Here is a 19152-nt window from a genome sequence, read left to right on the forward strand (position 1 = left end):
AGCATGGTTATTTCTCAAAGCCTTTAAAATACTATTTTTTACCAGGAGCACATTCTTTTTTCTTCCAAAAGAACAAAAGGATTGCAACCCACATGCTCCTCAGAGTGGCAGCCCTGAGGGAAGGCAGAGCTCAGATGTACAGATCCAGGGAGCTTGGCCCCCGCACGCCCACACCTCCTCTTCCCCACACAAACGGAACCAACGTGAATGCTGCAGGCTTGGTATTGTCACCCCGCCTGAAATAAACCAGCAAAAATAGTACAGCACGATGAGTGACAGGGCTTCACAGCCAATGTGCTTCTCTGTAGTAGCTTTGGCCATTAACAATTAGCACTGTAGTTGTAAGAACGGACGGGGATTTCTCTCTTTTTGTCTTTTTCTTTGTGACCACTCTCTCTCTCTCTCTACACACACACACACACACACACCACATACAGAGCCTGGTAGCCTGATTTATTCCACCACAAGGAAATTCTGTCCTGCTCTTTCATAGTTCATATTTTCAATGTGCCTTAGCATTTCCAAGGAAGCTAATTTAGTATTATTGTCATTCAGTCATTCAGGAAAAGCTAAAACTTTCACTCACTGTTTTTACTTTTCTTTCTTTTCTTTCCTCCAAATAACAAGTCCTTAAGGATCTTACTCAGAAATACCAATATGATGTTTTCCTTGTCCTCACACATGACTAGGTCAGAGCTTGATAATGCAAGTACTTACGTGTGTGTGTGTGTGCGCGCATGTGTATTTCATTATCTATACATGTATTTTTTAAAAATCTGGTGAAAACTACCCAACAGCTCTGCAGTCTGTCTTAACTTTCAGAGTTTCTCTGAAGATGGAAAATATTAAGTGTATTACTCATGCAATTATTTTAAACTGGAAGGCAAAGGGAGAGTGGGTGATTCATCTCCAACTCCAGAGACAAAGAGCAAATCAGGGCTAGAGACACTTCCCTCAGGCCTCAGGCCTCCGAACTTTGGGAGAAGCTGAAGGATGGGTATCTCCTGGGAGAAGCTCTCGGTCTGTGTTTGGGGAATCACTCAGGCCTCACTGCCTTCCCTGAATCCTGCCCCCAAGCCCTTGCCCACCTTGGGGACCTTGTACGGTGCCTGGCCGGAACTGCAAACATGACTAGGAGGACATCTGGATTCTGTGTGGAGTGCACCCCGGCACCTGCTCCGGACCATCCTGGGAGGTCCTCCCAAAGGCCATGAGAACCCGGGAGCCAAGGGAAGAGCTGGAGCCAGCATCCCCTCCTGAAGGTCATGGTCACCTTCACCACCTGGTGTCTTCCCACCACCAGCCCTGAAGCCTGGGAAATGACCTCACTCATCTGCTGTTCTGGGGCAAATGGACAGAGCTGAGCTGAGCTCCCGAGGCTTCCTGGCCTCTGAATCCACACAGCACTTAAGAAACAGAAACAAGAAAGGGACCGAAAAAAAGAAGTACAGATACGGCTTAAAGAAAACCGTGATTGGAGATTTGCTGTAGAGGAAATAATAAATCAGGGTGATGATCCTTGCAGCAGGCACCTGCTAACACTTTCTGTAAAGATAAGCCAGTTTCACCTTAAAGAGGATATTAAACAGATCTGTCAACTCCAGGCAAACTAGGTTGGCCAAATAAACTGACAATTAATAGATAGCCCCAAAGACAAACGGCATTCTGAGAAGATTCGCTTAAAGGCTGGCATTTTGAAAAGAGAGTGTTTAGGGAAGAGATGATGAAGTTAAAGGATCAAGTACCAGGCAAGAAATACAGCTCCTCCCAGCTGCAGCCTGAAGTGCCTCATCCTGAACCCATGCTCTGCCTCTTAGGGCTGAAATCGAAACGTATGAGTCACTTGACCAGAAAATTACAACGTCCCTTTTAAATATCTAGTTTTTAAAGGGTTAATCTACTCTCTAATGTTTTTCATTTCAAACAAAGTAAGATCTAGGTTTTTTTTTTTTTAAGTCGGAGTAACTTTCCAAACATATAATAGAAATCTAGAAAGATCGCAGAAGACTATAAAATAATAAGGTTTAAAGTGGTCTCCCAAGAACAGGCTGAGCCCGTACAACAGGAGCACTGATTTGTTATTTGTTCACAGCCAAAGACAGAATGTGAAGCTCAAGTCAATCTTCAGGTCATCAGCACATTAACTGTGGCTTCGTTTTAAAAAATCTGCTTCTGAGGCTAAATGTTTCAGTAGGAACTTCTTTTTGATCACATCCAGTTGGAAACGACTAATTTTCACCACAATGCTCCAAGTTCCACTAATGTTTGCTTTTTCGGTCATAAGGAGCTACACAGGGAGGACTTCCAAAAGCAGGTGGAGAGCGTTCCCCATGGCTCACCACCTCCATCTTTTCACCGGGAGCTGCGTCCTCTGAGCCACAGCCCTGCCTTCCATTCCAGGGCGTGCTCCTGACATGAAATTACTCCTTGTCACAGCAGAGCAGCTAGAACGGTCTCCATGCCAACTGCTGCTCTGCAGGCTGCTAGGAGGGCTTTCTCCACCTCTGTCTTCTCCATCTTCTCACCCAGCCAGGTGATAGGCTGGCTTCCTTCATGATCCTGGCACCTCTCTTCCCGGCAGGCTTAGACACAGGCCACGGTCCAGAGGAGGGAGCCTCTCCCCTTCCCAGCTCCTCAGTCCCTGCTTCTTTTGTGGCTCCAGGAGGTGCACATTAGACTTGCCTGAGTCTGGGTCAGGGTAAAGAGTTTCCTTCTTCTACTTCTGAACTATCCAGATCCAAGGACAGACTTCCCGGGGTGTGACAAAGATTCTTTGTTTGGCCAAATTTCAGTAAACCTTCTGAATCTTCTCCTAGACCTGCGTCTGCTTCCTTGTAAAATCTAGTTTCAGCAAATAATGCTGTCAAGGCAGTTTAATAAGAATCTCCCATCTTTGTTACCCGGTCACCCTCTGTATCTGATCAAAATGCTTTACTCTTCACCCTTGGTATCTGACCACCCTGGACTGCCATCAGCAGGAATCCTGTTCGGTTGGTTCAGCCAGAATTCCCCACAGATTTGATGTCTCATCTTAGAGATTTTCCATCTCCTACCCGCTGCTAGTTGGCTATGCATCCGCACTTATCCAGGTACTCAGACCAGAGCCCAGTTCTTCACTGGGGCCTCTCTCCCCCTGTTGCAACGGTCCCAAATACAATTTGTCTTCCCCACTTTAACTTCTGAATGACCCTGGTTTTCTCCGGCAGGTGTTACAGACATGACTTACTGCCCATGCAGAAGCTCTCCCTCCCCTTATCTTGGCCTTTGCATTTCTCTTCCAAGTTTGAATTGCTGGCTTTGGTTGGTGGCTCAATCCTCCTGCATCCTGGAGGACTCCTTCCCAGAGCCTGGGGCCATCCACCCTCCAGGATAGCTGAGAGCAGAGTATTGTCTCCTTATCGGACCCTTTGCAGGTTGGCCCAGGGTGGCTGCAGTCTGTCTGACATCTAGGTCTTGACCTCAGCTTGGTCACTGTGTTCTTCTCTTGGAAAGGGCCCCTTTTCTTTACCCTGGAATTCGTAAGGCTGTTTTCAGATCTACCCAGGGAATGTCATCTTTCCCCTGACCATCTGGCTTCCTGGTACCAGCCTTTGAAGCTGACTTGACCTGCTGGTGGGGCCCAGTCTCGCTTCTTCCTAGGCTGCCCTATGAGGTGGGGAGTAAAAGAGCTTGCGCACCAGCCATCCCTGATAGCACACGTGAGGGCACATCAGTGCGGCCTGAGAGAGTGATAAGAGCCCAGCCACCAGCACATGAAAGGTCAGGCTCCTAGACTATAAACTTCCTTCCAGATTTCTGCAATAACAATACACTGGGATGTTTCTGGACCAGAAAAACAGGGGGCTGGGCTGGGCACGGTGGCTCACGCCTGTAATCCCAGAACTTTGAGAGGCTGAGGCAGGCGGATCACCTGAGGTCAGGAGTTTGAGACCAGCCTGGCCAATATGGTAAAACCCTGTCTCTACTAAAAAATACAAACGTTAGCCAGGCATGGTGGGTGCCTGTAATCCCAGCTTCTTGGGAGGCTGAGGCAAGAGAATCGCTTGAACCTGGGAGGTGGAGGTTGCAGTGAGCCGCGATCATGCCACTGCGCTCCAGCCTGGGAGACAGAGCAAGACTCTGTCGAAAGGAAGGAAGGAAGGAAGGGAGGGAGGGAGGGAGGGAGGGAGGGAGAGAGAGAGAGAGAGAGAGAGAGAGAGAGAGAGAGAGAGAGAGAGAGAGGGAAAGAAAGAAAGAAAGAAAGAAAGAAAGAAAGAAAGAAAGAAAGAAAGAAAGAAAGAAAGAAAGGAAGGAAGGAAGGAAGGAAGGAAGGAAGGAAGGAAGGAAGGAAGGAAGGAAGGAAAGAGAGAAAGAAAGAAAAGAAGGAAAGAAAGAAAAGAAGGAAAGAAAGAAAGAAAACGAGGCTGAAGATGTGGCTAACTGGCTAGCATGGGCCATTTGCCACCCTGGTGTAAATGTGCTTCCTTCTTGTGCCATCAGCATTCACATTTGGTATTTGGAGTATCTTGATGTCATTGAGCCTTTTCATACTCACTCTTTATTAGAACATGTTCTCTTTTCCCTCTATTGTGGAGAGAGAATATTGCAGCATTCTGAGTAACAGCAGGACAGTCACTGTTGTCCATGGCAACAAGGCTGCATTGCAATGCTCCATTTGGTAAATAAAGTTCAAATGGTGAGGGTGTGGTCAAGAGCTCACTGTAACCTGGAGGAGCGGCTGGGTGAGGGTGAGGCCTTTGTGGAGTCCTCATTAGATCTCCTCTGCCAGGGATCTGAATATCTGAATGGATGCTTGGCTTAAAGTCTTAGAGAATGAACCCAGAATAGATACCCCAAGCACATTTACCATGGTGAAAGGGAAAGAAAGGGGAGCTAGAAGTTACCAAGTATTTACTAAGTGCCAAGTTAGGTTCGGCACGCCCATCCTCTAGGATAATCATTCAACACCACCTACAATCCTCTGAGGTAGATGTGCTTGGTCCATTTTACAGATGAGAGACCCAAGGCTCAGGGAGAAGGCAAGCAGCTGGTCCAAGGGTTTGAGTCCTGGCTCTGCGTTTCCAACTGTGTGACCCAGGGCCCCCAGGCAGTGGTACGGTGACATTAGAACCAGGTCCACTCAACTCCAGTGTCCACAACACCCCACCATGTCATGAGCCAAGATGTTTTAATGAGCATGACATATTTTGTCTCTGCCTCTCCTGCAAGCTTCAAAGTTCTAAGCAGTGTGGGGGTTTTCAAAGGAAGCTGGCTTCAAGTCCAGTTCTCATTAAAGCTTGGAAGATCTTTGAGTTTGGCTTGTGGCTTGCTGACACTGCAACCTACACGCAGCAGGGCTGGGGGTAGGAGAGTATCGAGCAGCAAAGCCTCTGTCAAAATAGAATTTTATTACAAACAGGGAATCTTAACCCTGGGTGTGGTCAAGGTTTAAAGATGAGAGAGTGGACACAGCCATAGAGGACTGTGAGGACGTAGGAAGGGTGTCCCAGGCCCGAGTTCTAGCACTCCACCTCACCGGACTGAGCAGGCAGCTTTCCAAAGAGCATCTGTGAGAAGTGAGGGCAGTTTTATCAGTCACACAGGAGAATGCCACCCTCGTAGTGCCTGGGCATCCTGGTTCTCTGCAAAAGCAATTAGAGATAGTGGGATCCAGAGCGGTAGAAATGCAATGTTTTCTTTTTTTCATTATTATTATACTTTAAGTTCTGGAATACATGTGCAGAACGTGCAGGTTTGTTACATAGGTATACACGTGCCATGGTGGTTTGCTGCACCCATAAACCCGTCGTCTAGGCTTTAAGCCCCACAGAAATACAATGTTTTCATTCTACTTTAGTGATTTCACTTTGCCCTTTTCTAGGCAGAGTAGCTATGAGTTGACTTTGACACCCATCACTTGGTAGGGTGGGTGAGTCTGATGGGATGGAGAAGTTGGCAGCACAAGTCAGTGCAGAACCACGATGGCTAGCCTGAAGGATGAGGGTGAGGAGCCTGAATGGAATCAACTCTCAGGTTCCTCGGACGACTCCAAGACCAGTGAGGGGCTGAGAGTTAAACGCAAACCCACCCAGGAGCTGCAGGTATGTGAAATCTGTAAAGTGTTTCACTACGTGTTTAGGAACACCTCTAGTTCATTCCCTATTGTGGCTTCAGTTCTAAACTAGTCCGAGGGGAGGAGAAATTTCAGGGCAGTGTGGAGTAGTGAAGAACACGTGGACTTTACAAGTCAACAGACTTGGTTTGAATTGTGACTCAGTTCCCAGCTAGCTCTGTGAATGGGGTCAGTTTCCTCCAGTGTGAGAAGGGGTCATGATGGTCATCTTAGTCAGGGACTTGGCAGAAAAAGCATGGCACAACCCCAAAGTGGAATTGAAGAGGACTCAGGCAGACTCTTTAGTGAGAGTGGGTGGGGACATGGTGCACCCAGTGCAGGCACTAGCAACAGTGGGCAGCAACAGAGGAGCATTTTGTTGGAACCAGGGGAGAAACGCAGAGGCAGGAGAGGAGCTGCCAGCAGGAGCTGGGCTGGAGGTCGAGGAGCACATCCACTGCCAGCTGCAGCCCACAAGGTGGGCAGGGGACAGACACCCTGCTCTCTCCTCTCCCTCTCCCATGGCCTACCGGAGCCTCCATGGGCCTGGCCTGACCCCATCAGCAGCCTGAGGGTTAAGAACCCAGATTGATGCCGTTCATTAGGGTCAGCCTCCAGAGCACGAAGCAGGGCAGAGATGGTGGACAATGGATCTCCAGGACCAAATGGAGACTCACCAGGATAGTCAAATAATATATTCAGTGCCAAGTATGTTCTGTGGGAGGTCAGAATATGCCCACCAAAATATGAAGGATTGTGGAGCTAAAGGCAATTAAGAAGTGGATATATGAAAGATCTCTGCCCTCGCTGACTTTGCCTAAAAGCAGGGCATAGATTCACAAAAACAACGTTAGACTCTTACAGGCCTGACAATGATACCAGAGGAATCTACTTTAACAAGCTCTACTAATTCGCTTTTATCTGCCAGTCATTTGCCTTCCCCCAAGTTACCACCCCTAGAGACTCAAAGTCCTTTTTTATTTTTTTTGTCTTATCACTTTTATAAAAATGCACTGTGGGCCGGGTACGATGGCTCAGGCCTGTAATCCCAGCACTCTGGGAGGCTGAGGCAGGCGGATCACGAGGTCAGGAGTTCAAGCCCAGCATGGCCAACATGGTAAAATCTCATCTCTACTAAAGATACAAAAAATTAGCCAGGCTTGCTGGCACACACCTGTAATCCCAGCTACTTGGGAGGCTGAGGCAGGAGAATCGCTTGAACGCAGGAGGTGGAGGTTTCAGTGAGCCAAGATCGCACCATTGCACTCCAGCCTGGGCAACAGGGCGAGACTACGTCTAAAAAAAAAAAAAAAGAAAAAGAAAAAAACTTCACCGTGCTTTGTTGAAGATGCTACCTAAGATGGAATTCAAAGTTACCTCTTTGAGAAGTACCCAGTGCCGGGTGTTTCCCATACACATGTGAAATGTACATGTTCATAGCTTCTGTTTGCTTTTCTCCTGGTAATCTGTCTGTTGTTATAGGAACCTGTTCCAAGTCACAAGCTATGGGGGTTATTTTTTCCCTACAGTTTCAAGCTCCATGTTAGGTCTGCAGACTCGGATACAGTGCTGAATGCTCGCGGATATGGTGCTCATGGGTACTGGGGAATCAGCTGGTCATTGATTATAAAAAAGAGGAAGTAATTATGTAACTGCAAACTAGAATCAGTAATATAAAGGAAAAGTATGAGCTGCAATGAGAGTTACAAAGTAGACCCAGAACAAGGAGTCAGGAAACGGTGCATAAAGAAGCTGTGTTTAAGATGAAATTGGCAGGATATGGGGAGGTCATTTTAGGTGAGCCGCAGAGGAGAATGTCCCAAGCACAGGCTCTGAGAGTGGAGGAATATCCCTGCAGGAAAGAAGGCCAGTGTGGCCACAGCAGAGAGCATAGGGCTGCAGGAAGAGGCTGAAGGGGTAGGTGGGACTGTGCAGGCCATTAGGGAATATGGTCTAAACTGTGACCCCCAAAAAGTCATTAGCTGGGAGAGTGAGTTATGTGTGTTTTTAAAGAATTGAGCTGGTGACAGAGTGAAGAAATAATTGGAGGGATCAAGAGTAGGTGTTGGGATATGAGTCAAGAGAGCACTGCAGTGGTCTGAGAGATGGTCGTAGCTTAGCTTGAAGCCACAGCAATTTTTCATTCACTCAATTACTCATTCAGTTAGTGCTGTGCTATGTTCCAGGCACTATTCTAGGCCTGTTGATGGAGCAATGCACAAGAAAGACAGGGTTTCTGTTCTCATGAAGCATATCTTCTAGTGGGGAAGGATATGACAATGGTTAGGAAAAGCAAGTAGATGGAGTTATTGCTGATAGCCAGTTTGCAGAAGGCCAAGGTGGCCGTTCAAGACAGTGTTGTGTGACTTGGGAGCCTGGACCAGCAGGAATCCTTAGCAATTCCCTGGGTCTGTCCTAAAATCAGAGACTTCCCAGGAAAGTTTGGAGCCCCAGCTAAACATGCAGGGTAACCCACTGCTCAGCGAACTGCTCTAAAATAAAGTCTGCTTAAAATAAAAACCAAAGAGAATCACACAGAGAGGAAGAAGGGAGGGGCCTTAGGAAAAGCAGGACGCAGTGTCTGGGGATTGTCCGAAAGCTGGGAAGGGGGGCCTGCTTTTGTGCTTGTGTTAGGTAGAAACTTTCATGGCCTTTTTTCTCCTTTGCACCATTTATGGAGCCAGCTTCTGCTCACAGGCTACCAACCAGTCTGTGGTTAAAATAGGATGGGCCTCTAGGACGTGTGAAGCCTGATTAATTGCATTGTAGAGACCACTGGGCCGTGCCTAGGGTACAAGTGACTGACTGGTGCACCTGTGCTTTAGACGATATTGAATTCTTTGAGTTCTCCAAGGCGTGTTCTCCATTCAGTATTTATTGAGCAATGACTAGGTGCCAGCAAATGTTCTAGACAATAGGGCTACCAGAAAATGAGCTTTATTGCAGGAGGAGGAGAAGAGGATGGAGACCGAGAGTGGGCAAGAGGAAGGAGTTCATCTTTTACCCAGTGTCTTTCCTGCTCTATTGAGCCAGGCCTCAAAAAGGAAAGAGGAGAATAGGCAATAATAGCCCATAGCAATATTAGCATTGATGCCAGTTTTATTTTCAAATACACACAAATAGAATCAAGGATGTTTGTTTCTGGAATTTTCTATTTATGCCATCAGAGATGATAGCATCTAGGGCATGGTTGATACTCAGAAAGCCACAGCTGAGATTCAGTGCTGAAAGCACTTCCTGCCTTTTTAGCACAGGCAGGCTGACAACAGGGACAGACTGGCTGTGGCTGGAATTCTTCCCCCTGTCCATTCTTTCATAGTGATTTTTAAAATTTGACTTTATGCCGGGCGCAGTGGCTCACGCCTGTAATCCCAGCACTCTGGGAGGTTGAGGTGGGTGGATCACTTGAGGTCAGGAGTTCGAGACTAGCCTGGCCAACATGGTGAAACCCCATCTCTACTAAAAATACAAAAATTAGCCAGGCGTGGTGGCAGGCACCTGTAATCGCAGCTACCTGGAAGCCTGAGGCAGGAGAATTGCTTGAATCTGGGAGGCAGAGGTTGCAGTGAGCCGGGATCATGCCACTGCGCTCCAACCTGTGTGAGAGAGCTAGACTCTGCCTCAGTAAATAAATAAATAAATAAATAAATAAATAAATAAAATTTGACGTCAGATTGGACATAAAAAGCATCTCATCCAATGTTGTCTATTTGAAAAAGATACCAAATCACTCCACAGGGAGAATTATAATTCAGTCCACTACTGACTCAATGCCTAGAAGCAAACAAGGTAAAGTACTTTGTTGCTAAGGGGTTTAATTAGTTAATATTTACAAAGGACTTTAAAGATGAAAAAGTACTCTATAAATATAAAGTATTATTAATATCACCAGTAGTTCTACTGCTTTTATATTATGTAGGAAGACTTATTCTTTAGCCTGGTTATGAATTCTTGCGGTGAAAATGAAAAGGAGAAAAAGAACAGCAAGGATTCACAAAAGCATGCAACCCACTTTTTTTTTGGTTTGTTTTGAAGGAATGTCTACAACTGAAAAAAGCTTTCTTGACATCTCATCCAAGAAAAAGAGTGCATGGTTTACAATTCTTTGTATTTCCTATGTTGGCATCACGCTCCCTGACTCCTCCATCCCTGACTCCTCCATCCCTGACTCCTCCCGGAGTGCTGTTTGCTCCGGGTCAGTGGCTGAGGAGCTGAGGAGAGGTTTCTGGAAAGCTGAGTCTTGCAGAGAGAGAGTGGCCGTGGTCTGTGTTGACTGTCAAACTGCTCTGAGAGGACACAGAAACTGCCCAGGCCTAAGCGGATTCTGCCCTCCTCAGACAAAAGTTTGCTTGGTGTGCAAATGAAGTCTTAGGGGGTGGTGAGTGGGGTGGTTCCCTCACTGTCATACATAATCAGTGTGGGGTTTGGCAACAGCATAGCCAGGTGTGACCCTGATTATTTCCAAGGGCATTGCAACATGAATCCTTTTTTATTAACATAGTACCTAAGGTAGGTCAACTAGAGGGGCGGCTTTCATGAGGAGCCTCTAGTGACATGAAATATCAGTTTACATACTGTACTAGTTCGTTCTCGTGCGGCTGATAAAGACACACCTAAGACTGGGTCACTTATAAAGGAAAGAGGTTTAATTGACTCACAGTTCGGCATGGCTCGAGAGGACTCATGAAACCTGCAATCATGGCAGAAGGGGAAGCAAATGCGTCCTTTTTCGTGTGGTGGCAGCAAGAAGCACAGAGCCAAGTGGGGGAGAGAGCCCCTTATAAAACCATCAGATCTCATGAGAACTCACTCACTATCATGAGAACAGCACGGAGGTAACCGCCCCCATGATTCAATTACCTCCCATTGGGTCCCTTCCATGACACATGGGGACTATGGGAACCAGGGTTCAAGATGAGATTTGGGTGGGGACACAGCCAAATCGTATCATATAATAAAGCATCAAGTCAAGGGGCCTGGGAACCTAAGGTGGCACTCCTGGAGAGAAGGCAGAGCCCTGGAAGAGTCTCAGGAAGGTAGCGAATATAGGCTAAGCTTCAGCAGTGGGTGCTACCCCCTTTATTCTGAAGAATGACCCTGAAATAGAGGATAAAAGATGGATTAGCCAGATCATAAATGACAGCTACCATTGATGTCTCTGGGCCGTGCCTAGGCACTTCTTTATCCAACAGGTATTATGTGCCCCACTGGCTGTTAATCGCCAGTCTACATCCTGACTCAGTGCCATCTGAAAGGCAGTATCTGTGTAAGTTTCACACCTCCCAGGTACCAAGGTCCTGAACTGAGGATCAGGAGGAGGGTGAAGGAATGTCCAGAGGCGAACATGTTCCGAGGAAAGATAAAGGCGGTGGCACTGGCAAACCATCCTCTCTTTTCTCCCTGTGAATGGGGCTTCCATGCCCTCCATTACGGGACTAGGTTCACTCTCTTCTGCTTTTCTGCCACGTGAGGACACAGCACTTATCCCCTCCAGAGGATGCAGGTTTCAAGGTGCCATCTTGGAAGCAGAGGTCAAACCCTCACCAGACACCAAACTGGCCGGCACCTTGATCTGGGAATGTCCAGCCTTTAGAACTGTAAGGAATTATTTTGTGATTTTTATGAATTAGCCAGTCTGTGGTACTCTGTTATAGCAGCACAAAATGAACTGAAGACACTGAGTTCCCTAATTCCCCTAGTGTTTAGTTGGACATCATGATATCAATAAAATCACCAAGGATCCAGCAAAGGCAGACAAGCCTTTGTTCTTTCTAAAATAATCCAGAATTCAAAAGGACCATGGCTACTGAAAATGGAGCCTGGGCACCACTAGCGCTGTGTGTGTCTACCAATCTTCTATCACCTCTCCATCTCTCCCTCATATTTTCATGGGTTCATTTGCAAAGGCTGATAAAGAAAATTGCCACGAGCAGCTGTAGCTGTGGAAACATAGCTTGTGTTATGTGTGGGCATGCATAATGTGTGCTCACACATGTGTGTGCATGGGTTTGTGTGTGCAAGGGTGTGTGTGCAAATACATTGTATATGTCTGTGTGTCTTATGCATACATGTGTTCACCTCTGTGTGCATGCACGTGCACTTATGTGTGTGCACTTGTGTCTGTCTGCATGCATGTGTGTGCATGTGTGTGTATACAGCAGGCAACAGCAGGTAGCATACAACACTGTGATGTCACCGTCTGCTGGTAGCTGCCAGCTGAGCAGAGGAATGGGCAGCCCTTACCACTATTAACTTGCTTGCTGCTGGGCTTCTGCCTTCACTGCTTCTTGTTTTTGCTGTGTTGTTATTGTTTCTTATCTTTCCACATAGATTTGCTCTCCTGAGTGAGATTATAAATTGCTCAAGGACAAAGACCTTGTCATAATTTTGTGTGTGATTATGATGCAGTTCCAAGGCAGCTCCTCCAGTCATCTTTGTTCAGACTCTCCCCGACCCCCAAGTGGTTACACCACCGCCTCTTTATTTTGGCTCCTGGAGTAAGTCTTCATTTCTGCAGACCATCAGGAAGGGTCCAGACCCCAGAGCCAGCTATTGGTTTCTGGCAATGATGCCCAGCGATTGTGTCCACTGAGCCCTCCCCAATTCAGTGCTGTGTGGTACACATTTGAGAGCTCACCAGCCATGGCTGGGACTGCAATGTGAACACATTAAATCCTCCGACTTCCACTCACAGGTGACAAATAGGACACTCTACTGATTATGCTCCTTGGTTCCCTGATACACTCTCCACCCTGTTTTGCATGCTCTGTGCCCTGTAAGCTAATGCTAAGTCTACATCACGCCAGTTTGCTTGCCACCTACCAGTTGGGTTCAGCCACAGGAGGTTGAAGATGAGGGGAGAGAGAGGTCAAGGTATGTGCCCCCACCTCCCATTTCTTCCCTGCCAGAGGCAGCCTGGCAAAGGCTGACATTTTTTCTGGCTACAGCTCCTGTCGGGTGGATCTTCTTGACAGAATCTTCTTTGGGGCTCAGTGGCCACCGGCTCTGAGAACACTATTTCCCCTCTGTCCCTTAGGACTGAGCTAGTGATGGCTGCTCCAGGTTCTACCCCTAGGGGCCTGAACATCCCTCACTGGGTCCCTTAACCCTGCCACCCCTCACAAGTAGTCTGCTCATTAAACTTTCCTTAGACAAATCCTCTGAAGGACGATCTCCCTCCACCACTCTGTCTGATAAAGCCATAAAATGTGCGCTCCTCAAGGGCAGGGATCTGTCTGCGTCATTGTTAAGTATCCCCAGTGCTTAGCATGAGTAGGTGATCAACAGATGTTTGCTAAAGAAACACTGGTTGGATGAAGAATGAATAACTTGCATGAATGGATAGTCTGCAAACTACAATGGTGAATGAGTCAGTGATATTTATGGCACAGCAAAACAAAAACCCAGCCACCTCCTCCCCTACCTCCCTGTCTAGAGAAGGGCCTTCAAAAGGAAGGAGAGGGAGATACTTGACTAGGATGGCTATGGCATGTAGCACGACAAGGAAGACAGCTGCTGCTGGAGCTCCTCATCCATGCCTCAGGAACGACAGCACACTTATTGGAAACAGACGACTCAAGCTTCCTGGCACATGGCGTCTGCCTGTGGAGAAGCCAAACCATGTCTCTCCCAAATGTAGACCATGAAATAAAAGGCAACTGGAGAGGGTATCATTTCCCTTTTATAGCTCGAAAGAGAAAGAAAGGGGAAGGAAGAGTGACCCATTGGCTGTAACGGCAGAGAAGGAAAGGATGTCTACTTGCAGAGAGGGCAGATTTTAAGAATGAATGAACCACATTCATGACAGGAAGCTCTTCATGAGTGTCCTCCCTACTTCCCTGTCTTAGAGCAGAAATACTTTCAAGCAAGGATCCCCTTTGCATTATCCTTTTTGCATTACTGCCCAGAAAAGAATTGCATGTGGCACTTACATTGCATAAATGTAGATCCAGCCCCATTGTATGTGACTGCACGGATGTGTGATATGAATGGTGGAAGGAATCCAGCCTGGGAAGAGGGAAAGCTGTGTCTGGCTCTCGCTGAATCTCATGCAAGTCCCTTTGCCTCTCTAGAATTCTCCTTTCCCTTTGATAACATAGGGTATTACAACATTATCTCCCTGGATCTCTCTCAGTCTGATGTTACCTAACTGTGATTTCATGATCATGTTCCATGTGTCCATGTTGTCCAAAACAAGACAAGATCCATGGCTGTGAAAGAAAGATTAGTGTAGACGCAAAGTTCTTTACTCACTGAAGCAAAAAAGTGGAATAAATAAGCAATTTAGAAGGATTTTCAATAACAAAGGCTGAAGTAAGAAAGTATTTCTGTTTAATGCTTGATTTTCCTCCAAATAAAGTTTATATGTCCTAAGCACTTTAAATTATGCTTTGTCTTAAGTATTTTTAAATAGCTTTCAACCAGTTCCCAATACTTTTCTTTAGAGTGTATATAATTTCCATGCGGTTTTAAAAAAGGAAGAAAAACACAAATTGTTACTGAGTTTATTTAGGTAACGCTCACAAGTGTTTTCTTTTGGTCAATGTAATGATAAACTGTCTCCAATATTTATAGATGTCCTGTGCTCAAGGTTTTTGTTTTTCTTGTAGTATCTACAGGGATGAAAATCTTAAATATGCAATAAGATTTGTAAACAATTTATTTGCTGTGTATTGAGTTGCATTTATCAAATCGAGTTTAAAATGCACCAAGTGAAACAAATTAGGTTAGAATGAATCCATTTAGGAACTTTATTTCATTTGAATTACAGACTCATTACGAAGTCAGAACGCTGCTTGTTTGATCCATTACAACTTCTAAGACAAGATGGTGTGGTCCCCGACAAACTGATCTCTGGTTCCTTCAGAAACCCTCTCCCCTTACTCTTCACTGTCTTCTGTAGCCCTTAGCAACTGACATTGATAATTACTCTTTCCGTTCAGTTCAACCAAATTTATTGGGTGCCAGGCTCCGTGTGTGGTGGGTTTAGGGTGTGAGTCTGGTGTTTTCTATAACATGCAGTGAGAGGTGTGTCTCATAGAACTTGGCGTTACCAAACTCCTTAAGTTATGTTGATTGTCTATAGCATTAGTAATTTATTGTTTACAGATCATTTTCTACTAATACATTGTTCCCTCAAAGCTGGCTGCCTTGGTCGATTACCCTCATCTCATTATATCGAGAGGAAAAGAAGCTTGAGAGGTGCAGGAACACTCCTGAGTCCAGTCATATGAATACAAATATCAGAAACAAAGTCCATGGGGACACAGACCCCACTTCCTCCCCAGCCTTCTCTCTCTGTTGCTCTCTGGCAGCCCGTGCTCTGGCCCACCTGAATTCCTTTCAGGTCCTCAGACACACCCACTTTCTATCACCTGCACACTCCTGTATTCATATCCGCTGATCTGTCTGCCCAGCACTGACCTCCTGCCCTCGCCTCATTTAGGGTTGCAAATAGCTACCTCTTCTCTCTGCCTTTCCCCACCCAGACACCCCTGCACCCCACATGAATTACTTGTTGAAACAGAGCTTCTGGCTGCGCGCAGTGGCTCACGCCTGTAATCCCAGCACTTTGGGAGGCCAAGGTGGGTGGATCACCTGAGGTCAGGAGCTCAAGACCAGCCTAGATAACATGGTGAAACCCCATCTCTACTGAAAATACAAAAAATTAGCTGGGCGTGGTGGCACATGCCTGTAATCCCATCTACTCTGGAGGCTGAGGCAGGAGAATCGTTTGAACCCAGGAGGTAGAGGTTGCAGTGAGCTGAGATGGTGCCACTGCACTCCAGCCTGGGCGACAAGGGTGAAACTCCATCTCAAAAAAAAAAAAAATAGAAATAGAGCTTCTTCAAGGACAAGGAGCATGCCTGCTTCTCTTCTGCTGTCTTTGAGATTGGGATGCAGCAACCAACACGGTAGCTCCCCGGTCAGTATTTGTTGAATGAATTTCTGAAGGGGTGAATTGATGGGAGATGAAATGACAGGGTTGCTTTGACTTTGCTTCTATAGCCACCTAAGCTCTTGCACACCCAGCCCTGCACCAAAGCAGTTGCAGGGGATCGGGAGACAGAATTCCTCTCTTCAATGCCAACCACCCCAAGGCTTGTGCCTAGAATGAGTTTGGACACAATACATTCAGCTAATGATGATAGAATGTCTCTTGTGCATAATGACTAAGGAGTAGAGTACAAGGCAGGGTTAAAAAACAAATGAAATCAAAAGAAGCAAAATAGCCTCCAATGGTCTTGCAAATACAACTCAACCTGCGTGAAAATCAATGAGAAAAAAAATCATTTGTCATGAAAATGATGGAGGCATATTCACAGCTGGCCAGTACTGTACAGACTCCTTCAGATCACCTCAGCCAACCCTGTGCTCGGGGCTGATCCCACAGCGTCAGTCCCAGGGCTCCTCATCCCACACTGTGGCCCTTGAAGGTGGCCTTGAGGCCTGACCCCCAGGCGCTCCTGCTTTGAGTGATGCTTTGTGATTACGTCTTGTCCGGACCACATACAGGATGCCCAGTTAACTTTGAATTTCTGATAAACAACAAATAACGTTTAGTGTGTATCCCAAATATTGTATGCTCCTACTAAAAAAGTACTTGTTGTTTATCTGAATTCAAATTTAGCTGGGCTTCCTAGCTTTGGTTCCTCTTGTTTTGGTTGTGATTTTTGTTGCCTATGGCAATCCTAGCTCCTGGAAAGATTCTGGGTGTCTGGCAAGGCACTTCCTGTCCCCACATTGACTCCAATCCTCAGGACGCTCCATGGCTCTGCCTCCCGCCTAGGGTCCCCTTTCCCCTCCTGACAATCTGGACCAGGCTTTCTCTCCACCTTAGGCTGCCAGCAAATGCCTGGCATCCACATCCAACCCACCAGCCACAGACCTCCCGAACTGCAAGAGAATACTTCACCCTTTGAATTTCTAGAATCTATTTTTCTATTTTTCTGGCCAATTCCTTTGCTTCTCAGTTTTTGGGTTTTTTGTTTGTTTTGTTTTTTGTTCTTTTTTCTCTTGCTACTTTTCTAAAACTCTGTATTTAAAGGGTAAAAAAGTCTTTTTTTTTTTTTTTTAAACACATGCTGGTCAGGGCTCATAAGTATGTTTACTTATTTCTGGGCTCAGTATATACCTATCCCAGAACACCACTCTGGAAAGTGGATTTTCACATCAGTTCCTGTTTTGTGTGTGTGTGTGTGTGCTCCCACGCGCACGCATGTGTGGTTAGGGCTGATCCTTTCTCACGATACCTAAGGCCCTCATAAAGTCAGTGATGTAAAACTGGACCCAACGGCAGAGCCAAACCACACAGAGACGTTTCACAATCTCAGGGCCCAGAAGTCAGAATTCTGTTTTCAATACCATCAGCGGCCATTTACGAAGGGAACCTCCCTGGAAAATTCCAGTGCATGCCTGGCTTCCTAGATGACTAAAGGACAAAAATGGCCCTACGGTGTTTGGGCTGCCTTAACGTCAGTTTCCCATATGGAACTCTATTCCTGAGTAGGACTGACAAAACCAGGTTCCTGGGACCTTGTAGACAAAATGTAAGATGCATCTAAAATGTATTTTTCTTTTTAATTTTGCCATCATCAGATTTGCTTTCCTGAGGTTTAGCTCGTTCCCTCCTTTCAAATCTTCATTGTTATCTACAAGGTAAAGTCCAAACTCCTGAATGTGCCTTCAAGACTGTCTGTGTTGGGCCCCTCCTCTTTCACGCCTCCGGCACCGTCTTCCACGCATCTCCTGGCTCTACCGATGCTGCCAGGAGGAATTACACAAATCCACACCCCACAGCCCTGTCTCTATTCTTACCGTTTCCTCAACCTGGAGCTCTTCTGCCCTTCTCCAGCCACCAAAATCCCCTTGCTCTTCAAAAAGTCATCGCAGCTGCTGCCTCTTCGGGAAGCCTTTATCCATCCCTGCACCCATCACAGATGATTCTTTCCTCCTAACGCCTTGCACAAGTGGCTGCAGCTTTTCCCAGTTAACTGATGCATTAGGTTTCTAGGAACATCCCTCTGTCTTTCATTAGACCTCAGTTCTTCAGGTGTAGGATCAATGACCCATTCTTCATCCTTCCCCCTCCCAAAACTCCCCCTAGGCTTTCCAAATGGTGACTGTGGAGTAAATATTTGTTGAATAATTTTGTTGAATTTTCACCCAGTCAACCCCGAATAGAAAAGGCAGTTCCCACTGGGATAGGTTAGGACACCTGGGATTTTTTCAGACCCACAGGATGCAAAAGGATGCTGGGAGATTACCTCATCTATCTCTGCCTCCAGGCAAGTTCAGCAAAGCCCAGACAGGGAGGCTGAGCCTCGGACTGCTTGCTAAGGAAGGAGGGGGAGTCATGGTGCCTCCCTAATACTCCTTGGCAGGAAATCCTCCGTGCAATCCATCTTCAAGCCTGTGTGTTGGTCATTATTGTTACAGCAGCACTTTAGCGGCTGGTTTTTATTATTACAGGATTAACTGAGATTGCTGTGTCTGCCCCCAGAGGCTTTTTAAAGCAACTGTTTTAAAATTGAAAGCACCGTTGGAGAGTAGCTCTAATAAAATATGCTTGGTGGGTGCATCCTATTTAGCAAAGTTTCATACCTCCAGCCCCCAGGACTGGTAAAAATTAAAGATTTTCCCATACTTCAGCATTAAAAGAAAACCCAGCTGTGATTTTGTACTCCACGTTTATTTGGAATCGCTCTGTCATTATGAAAAACGGGAAAGGGATAATGTCTAACACTCCTTTCTTTCCCATTTTCTTTTACATGGCTAATGGAACCAAATTTCTTGTAAGATGGCTTTTCTTTAGCACTAACTCCCAAGCAATGGATCTTTCCCTGAAATGTGTGAGCGTTGGTGGCAGGATTCGTTTAGAGAATCTCTACATCATTAATTTAAAAGATTGCCGGCCGGGCGCGGTGGCTCAAGCCTGTAATCCCAGCACTTTGGGAGGCCGAGACGGGAGGATCACGAGGTCAGGAGATCAAGACCATCCTGGCTGACACGGTGAAACCCCGTCTCTACTTTAAAAATACAAAAAAAAACTAGCCGGGCGA

The 19152-nt window shown here is 46.3% G+C and overlaps 1 protein-coding gene across 1 annotated transcript in view; it reads right to left on the bottom strand.

Annotated features, from left to right (window-relative positions):
• Positions 1-19152, bottom strand: part of KATNAL1 (katanin catalytic subunit A1 like 1) — a 296001-nt gene that overhangs the window by 12472 nt on the left and 264377 nt on the right. The window contains exon 12 of the transcript XR_013407607.1: positions 7147-7387. The gene's annotated coding sequence lies outside the window, so the exon portion shown is untranslated. The remainder of the gene's footprint in view (positions 1-7146; positions 7388-19152) is intronic.

The sequence above is a fragment of the Macaca mulatta genome, chromosome 17 (assembly GCF_049350105.2).
Source record: "Macaca mulatta isolate MMU2019108-1 chromosome 17, T2T-MMU8v2.0, whole genome shotgun sequence".
Lineage (NCBI taxonomy): Eukaryota > Metazoa > Chordata > Mammalia > Primates > Cercopithecidae > Macaca > Macaca mulatta.